Source organism: Antechinus flavipes, chromosome 2 (assembly GCF_016432865.1).
Source record: "Antechinus flavipes isolate AdamAnt ecotype Samford, QLD, Australia chromosome 2, AdamAnt_v2, whole genome shotgun sequence".
Taxonomy (NCBI): Eukaryota; Metazoa; Chordata; class Mammalia; order Dasyuromorphia; family Dasyuridae; genus Antechinus; species Antechinus flavipes.
In genome coordinates, this window is record NC_067399.1 from 486,823,755 (window position 1) to 486,831,720 (window position 7,966).

The following is a 7,966-nucleotide window of genomic DNA, read 5'->3' on the forward strand; positions in this document are numbered from 1 at the left end:
TTGCTTCTTCAAAGCCTAACCCATGACTATCAGATATTGGTATTGCAACTCATTTTTGCTTACCATCAAAAAGTGGACAACTTCTCTATTGCTTCTATTGATATAGATTTTCAATTTTCAGAGCTCAGGAGTACTGCTTTCTCCATGAATCCTTTCCTAATCACAGCCCTCAGAAACCTCTCCCTCTCCAGATGCCTTTTTTATATTTATAGTCTACACCACACAATTAGCACTTGATTATACGTGGCCTCCCTGTTGGGTGTAACTTTACCTGCCAAATACTCGTGTGTGCTTCCAACACCTTAACCTGGGCCCTGAATTGGACTCAAAGAAGCTATTAAGGATTTTGAAACATTCCTCTTCATTTCGACTTCACAAGGGATTTGATCAAAAAAAAAAACTAAATTTTTAGCTTAGATTGTCAGTAAAACTCCTGTTGAAGTCATCAGGCTGCCATTGTCCCAAATCAATAGCTCAACAGACTAGTCAAATGGATACAGGTTAACTTTGTGAGAAAACCACCACAACTTCTGAACTCAATAAGAAGATTTAAACTTGCTTCATGGAAAGAAGCAGCATCATGTAGAGCAGTGGTGCCAAAATAAAGTAGAAACAAGAGTTGCTAAATTTTAAATCAGGATCTCCACAGGTGACATTAATTTAGTTTTAAAATATACTATTTATTTATTTTTTATCATTTTGTGAAATATTTCCCAAGTTCATTTTAATCTGGCTCAGGCACTCTGAAGTATTGTGGGCCATCTGCCTCTGAGGGCTATGTTTTGATCTCTGGAGTCAAATATAGGAGATAGAGAGGTAGCCTTGAAGTCAGGAAGAATGAGATGAAGACTTGGATTGGTGCTTCCCCCTCCCCTCACCTTCCCACCCCAACCTTGGCTATTAAGTTGAGGAACTGACTTACTAGTAGAGAGAGAGTCCTTTTCTGAGAGTTCTGAATATTAATAAAATCAAAGATCCAGTCCCTATCCCTATTCTTTACAAACATCAATAAGTATTATTCCTACCTATTGTTGTTATTTAGTTATGTATGACTCTCTGACCCTATTTGGGATTTTCTTGGCAAAAATACTGCAGTGGTGTGCCATTTACTTCTCCAGTTCATTTTACAGATGTGGAAACTGAGGTAAATGGAATTAAGTGACTTACTCAGAGTCACCCAGCTATTAAATGTCTATAGACAGGTTTGAAGTTAAGTTTTCCTGATTCTAGGGCTGCCTGGATTATCTAGACTCTTTCTAGCCCTAGCCATCTCTACCACTACCTAGAGTAAGTTAAATTAGTTATTAATATATGAATGGTATCCATGGAAAGAGCATTCAATTAAAAGAAATCAAAAGACCTGAGTTCAAATGTTGACTCTGCTACTTACTCTCTGTGGGATCATACTTACCTCTATAGATCTCAGTTTCCTCATCTGTAAAATAAACTAGATGATTGCCAAGGTCCACTTCAACTCTGAAATTTTGACCTTATTTTTATATGTGTATCTACACTTTTGTTGACACACATATATGTTGCTTTACTGGACTAACTGCAGGGGACTGGAGTTCTATGCCACTTCCTTATCCATTAACTGATCCCTCTCCAACTGGATTTAGTCCTGGAAAAGCATATCCACTAATGAGAATACAGGCTCCCTTTCTCACACTCTTTGGCTTGTTAAATACTGATCCTTGTTCCATAATGAAGAAATTACTTAAGGCTTGCTTTTTGGGTTCATGCCTAAGTATCCTCAAAGGAAGGAGTAAAATGGAACTCAGTATACAATATGAATCAAATATGGGACAGGTATTTTATTCCTACACACAAAAGAAACAAAAGAATAAAAGATTCATAGTACAGAGTTTAAAAAACTATTATATGACAATTTAGAATTGTTATTACAATCTGATTGTAGTCTAAAAGTCAAACCTCATAATTGTTTTTGTCCAATAATTCAATTCAATTTAACATTTATTAAAAATCTATTATGTACCAGTTATTGTATTATGCATATAAAGACAAATTAAATGGGTCCTGCCATCAAGGAGTTTGGATTCTATTGAAAGTATAGGACTTGTCATTATTAATCAGAGAAAGGCAAATTAAGACAGCTCTGAGATACCACTACACACCTGTCAGATTGGCTAGAATGACAGGGAAAGATAATGCAGAATGTTGGAGGGGATGTGGGAAAACTGAGACACTGATACATTGTTGGTGGAATTGTGAATACATCCAGCCATTCTGGAGAGTGATTTAGAACTATGCTTAAAAAGTTATCAAACTGTGCATACCCATTGATCCATCAGTGTTACTACTAGGCTTATATCCCAAAGAGAGTTTAAAGAAGGGAAAGGGACTTATATGTGCAAGAGTGTTTGTGGCAGCCCTCTTTGTAGTGGCCAGAAACTGGAAACTGAGTGGATGCCCATCAATTGGGGAATGGCTGAATAAATTGTGGTATATGAATATTATGGAATATTATTGTTCTGTAAGAAATGACCAACAGGAGAATTTCAGAAAGTGCTGGAGAGACTTACAGGAACTGATGCTGAGTGAAATGAGCAGGATCAGGAGATCATTATATACTTCAACAACAATACTGTATGAGGATTAATTCTGATGGACGTGGCCCTCTTCAACAATGCGATGAACCAAATCAATTCCAATAGAGCAGTAATGAATTGAACCAGCTACACCCAGTGAAAGAACGCAGGGAAATGAGTGTGAACCACTACATAGAATTCCCAATCCCTCTATTTTTGTCCGCCTGCATTTTTTATTTCCTTCACAGGTTAATTGTACACTATTTCAAAGTCCGATTCTTTTTGTACAGCAAAATAACTGTATGGACATGTATACATATATTGTATTTAACTTATACTTTAACATGGACATGTATACATATATTGTATTTAACTTATACTTTAACATATTTAACATGTATTGGTCAACCTGCCATCTGGGGGAGGGGTGAGGGGAAGGAGGGGAAAAAGTGGAACAAAAGGTTTTGCAATTGTCAATGCTGAAAAATTACTCATGCATATAACTTGTAAATAAAAAGCTATAATAATAAAAAATTAAAAAAAGAATTATGAAGATGGAAAAAAAGAAAGTAAAGGACTTGTAAATGTAATGTAACATGTGAAGGAAGAGAATACTAAATAAGGGGATCAAGAGAAGTCTCCTGTAGTAGATGACAATTGAGTAGAGTCTTTAAGGCAGCCAAGGATTCTAAAAGGCAGAAGAATAGTTCATCCTAGACTTAAAGAACAGTTTGTAAAACACACACACACACACACACACACACACACACACACACACACACACACGACCTCTGAAGTTGAGCAAACAAGATAATGTGGCTAGAATATATTATGCCTGAAAGAGTGATGTGCATTAAATCTGGAAAGGTAGGCTGGTGCTTGATTATGAAGAACTTTAGATGATAGGGTGATAAATTTGTATCTTATCCTACAAATAATCAGGAACAACTAAAGTTTCTTGAGGAGAAAAATGATATGATGAAGACCTGTTTTGACAGCTGTGTAAAGAATATATGAGAAAGAAAAGAGACAGAAGTAGGGGGAACAATTACAAGTTTATTAAAATAATATAAGTAAGAGGTGATGAGGTTCTAAGGTGGGAGTCCTGTGAGTAGAAATAAAAGAATATGAAAGATGTTATATAGGTAGAATCCATTAGATTTTTTAAGGCAGCTAGGGGGTTCAGTGGATAGAATGCTCAGTCCAAAGTCAGGAAAACTCATCTTTCTAAGTTCAAATCTGGACTCACACACTATCTGCGTGACCATAGGCAAGACAATTAACCTGTCTTAGTTCCCCAAATGGGGTAACAAAGAGTCAGATGGATATGAGTAACAAATGAAACATTAATTGGTTAGATATGGAAGTGGGGAAAAAAGGGAAAAGGGAAAATTGCAAACACAAATGAACAGAAGGATTCAATTCAATAAGTATTTATTAAATGACTCAAGGTTCCCAGGAGGATTGAATTTTTCAAGATTTATTCTGAAGGAATAATCTGTCATTTACAAAAATCCCAACTTTATTTGAAGTCTGGAGCTAATTAATAAGATTTGGATTCAGTGGTCCCTGGTTCATATACTAGCTTTGCACTCATTATCTCTGTGACTTAATGCCTCTTTGAGTCCCAGATTCCTCATCTGTAAAATGAGGATGTTGGACTAGGTTGAAAAAATTAGTAGGTAACATCTACTCAGGTACTTTCTAGCTCTAAATCTGTCAATCTATAATCCTATCCCAAGGTGCAGTGGATAAAACAATAAGACATCCAGATAAACTACATATAATGGTATCTAATGACTATGTCAGAATGAAACAATTCCCTAGGAGATGCAACTCTAGTATTGGGTATCAATGGGTATAAATGGAAGTTGTAGTTTATATTCCATCCAAAGAGGTTTCAGAGGAAGACAAAGATGAATGTGAAAAGTAGAACAAAATAGCTTTGCAGTCACAGAATCTGGTTTTGAAGGAGCCTCGGAAATCATCTAATTCAATTTATACCTAATAAAAATAGCATCCCCAACATCCTAGTCATCCAAACTTCACTTGAAAACCTTTAGCACAATGATGAATGTTGGAGGGGATGCGGGAAAACGGGGACACTGATGCATTGTTGGTGGAGTTGTGAACAAATCCAGCCATTCTGGAGAGCAATCTGGAATTATGCCCAAAAAGTTATCAAACTGTGCATACCCTTTGATCCAATAGTGTTTCTATTGGGCTTATACCCCAAAGAGATACTAAAAAAGGGAAAGGGACCTGTGTGTGCCAAAATGTTTGTGGCAGCCCTATTTGTAGTGGCTAGAAACTGGAAAATGAATGGATGCCCATCAATTGGAGAATGGCTGGGTAAATTGTGGTATATGAATGTTATGGAATATTATTGCTCTGTAAGGAATGACCAGCAGGATGAATACAGAGAGGCTTGGAGAGACCTACATGGACTGATGCTAAGTGAGATGAGCAGAACCAGGAGATCATTATACACTTCGACAACAATATTGTATGAGGATGTATTCTGATGGAAGTGGATTTCTATGACAAAGAGACTTAACTGAGTTTCAGTGGATAAATGATGGACAGAAACAGCTACACCCAAAGAAGGAATACTGGGAAATGAATGTGAACTATTTGCATTTTTGATTTTCTTCCCGAGTTATTTTTATCTTCTGAATCCAATTCTCCCTGTGCAGCGGGAGAACTGTTCGGTTCTGCAAATATGTATTGTATCTAGGATATACTGCAACATATTTAACATATATAGGACTGCTTGCCATCTTGGGGGGGGTGGAGGGAGGGAGGGGAAAAATGAAACATAAGTGATTGCAAGGGATAATGTTGTATAAAAATTATCCTGGCATGGATTCTGTCAATACAAAGTTATTATTAAATAAAATAAAATTTAAAAAAAAAAAGAAAAAAAGAAAACCTTTAGTACAGGAAACTCTCTCCTAAGGCAGCCTATAACATTTTTGGAAAATTTAAGTGTTAGGAAACATATCCTTATAGGGAGCTAAAATCTGCCTCTTTATAACTTCTACCAATTCCTCTTTATTCTATCCTTTCAGAACACACAGAACTAATGTAATCCATCTTTTAGTATAGCAGCCCTTCAAATCCTCAAAGACAATTATCATTTTCTCCCTAGCTCTTCTCTTCTCCAGGTTAAACATTTCTAGTTCTTTCAATCTAGGACAAAGTCCAGTGAGACAATAGCCTCCAGAATCCTGGATACTTTGCCTCTCTTATTGCATTAAGTTCAATTAGTGAGTTAAATAAAATTACTATACTTAAATGCACTAACTTTTGTGGCTCTTTTCATATTTTAATTTTTATTAAAACTATTATCTTCTTTCCCCTTTTTAGAATATACATTTTAAAAATAATATTTCCCCTATTACATTTAAAAAACAATATTTGACATTAGTTTTTTTTTTATTTTGAGTTCCTAATTCTCTCTTCTTCTTTCTCTATACTTTTCCTTCTCTAAGATAGTAAACAATTAGATATAGGCTGTATATGTACAGTCATGTTATTTCCATATTAGTCATATCATGAGAGAAAACATAAATCAAAAAACCCAATGGAAAAAAATCAAGTAAAAAATAGTATGTTTGAATCTTAGATTCCATCATTCAGCATTCAGACTCCAGTTCTGAGTATAAAGGATTTTTCTTCTTGCATGCTTTGGAATTCTCTTGGATCATTGTATTTCTGAGAATAGCGAAGTTATTCACAGTTGATCATTGCATAATATTGCTGTTACTATTTACAATGTTCTCCAGGCTCTGCTCACTTCATTTTGCATTAGTTCATATAAGTCTTTGCAAGTTTTTCTGAAATCATTCTGCTTGTGATTTTTTTATAGTGTAACAGAATTCCATTACAATCATACAATCAACTTGTTCACTCATTCCCCAATTGATGAATATTCTCTCAATTTCCAATTCTTTGTCATTACAAAAAGAACTGCTAAAAATATAGTATCTCACAAATTTGCATGTCATCCATGTCTAGGCACCATAGCTAATCTTTGTATCATTTCAATTTTATCATATGTGTTTCCAAAGCAAGCACACATTTGTGGTTTCTATATCACATTGCTGACACATTGAGCTTATAGCCCACTAAAATATCCAGATTATTTTCAGACGAATTATTAACTAGATCCAAGATTCCTTACTCCTACACTTGAAGCATTGATTTTTTTTGAACCCAAATGGAAATCTTTACATTTACGTCCAATAAAGTTCATTTTATTATATTTTGCTCAAGGTGTTAACCCATTACACTCTTTTTACATACCAACCTTGTCACTGAATTGGATGCTATATTCCCCATCTTTGTGTAATCTGAAAATTTAATAGGCAGACCTATGTCTTTGTCCATATTATTGATTGATGTATTGCTATTTGTCCTTTGTTGTTGAAAAGAACCATATCAGGGAAGTGATGCCATGACCTGCAAATCAATTAGATTTAAGGGAGGAAGGGCTGTGCAAAGTCACCAGCCTCACATCTCCAGAGGCTTCTGGGACCAGGAAAGTAAGGAAAGAGGGAAAGAATGGCTTTTTTATGTAGACAGAAAAAAAAGAAAAAAACAATAACTTTGGAGGAGAAGACCCTCAGTGTTTCTGGCCAAAACAGAAACAATTATTATTTAACATTAACTTTGAGCCAATCAAGGCTCAAACAATGACCAAGTGAAGGTTGGTCTGGGTGATTGCTGTTGTTGTTGTTGGTCCTTATTCTCAAAGAGGACCATGACATCAGGGATGTGATGCTGTGACATACTAGTGAATTGGATGTAAGTGAGGGAGGACTGTGCAAGGTCACCTCCCTCACTTTCCCACCCTATTGTTGGCTAATCAGTGAGAACCAGAGTGATTTGGGTTTAAGGCATGATCCTTAAGAAAGAAATCTAATTGATAAACCCCAAGATATCTTGCGAGGTTTTAGCTATCAAAACTTACTTTCCTTTGGGAGTATCTGTAGGTAAGGGAAAGGAAGGAAAGGAAAGAAAAAGGAAAAAAAAGAAAATAATAGTACATTTAAGTAGATTTGTATCTGGTTAAATAGATGAGCCTACATTAGTCATTATTCACATCAGTTGCATAAGGAAGTTTCTAATGGAGTGGTGCAGGGATAGGTCTTTGATCCTGTGCTGTTTCATGTTTTTAGCAATAATTTAGAAAATAAAAACAACAACTATCTCTGTTGAGTAGGAGTAAGAGCTGAACCACTGGAAGCCCAACTGAGGCCAAAAGGCTTCGAGTAACATGCTCTTGATATTTAGGGCTGCATTTGAAATCAGGGCTTTCTGTCTCTAAGTCCAATTCTGTACCACCTAAATGCTGCATATTTTTGTAGAGATAGGTCCTAGTTTTCTCACAGTAGTGTCAGTGGGTCCAAAAG

The 7,966-nt window shown here is 35.8% G+C and overlaps 1 non-coding gene across 1 annotated transcript; it reads right to left on the bottom strand.

The window, feature by feature from the left end:
• Nucleotides 1–6,524: 6,524 nt before the first annotated feature.
• Nucleotides 6,525–6,629, bottom strand: LOC127552604 (U6 spliceosomal RNA). The gene has a single exon (XR_007951470.1). It is a non-coding gene; the product is annotated as a U6 spliceosomal RNA (small nuclear RNA).
• Nucleotides 6,630–7,966: the final 1,337 nt, after the last annotated feature.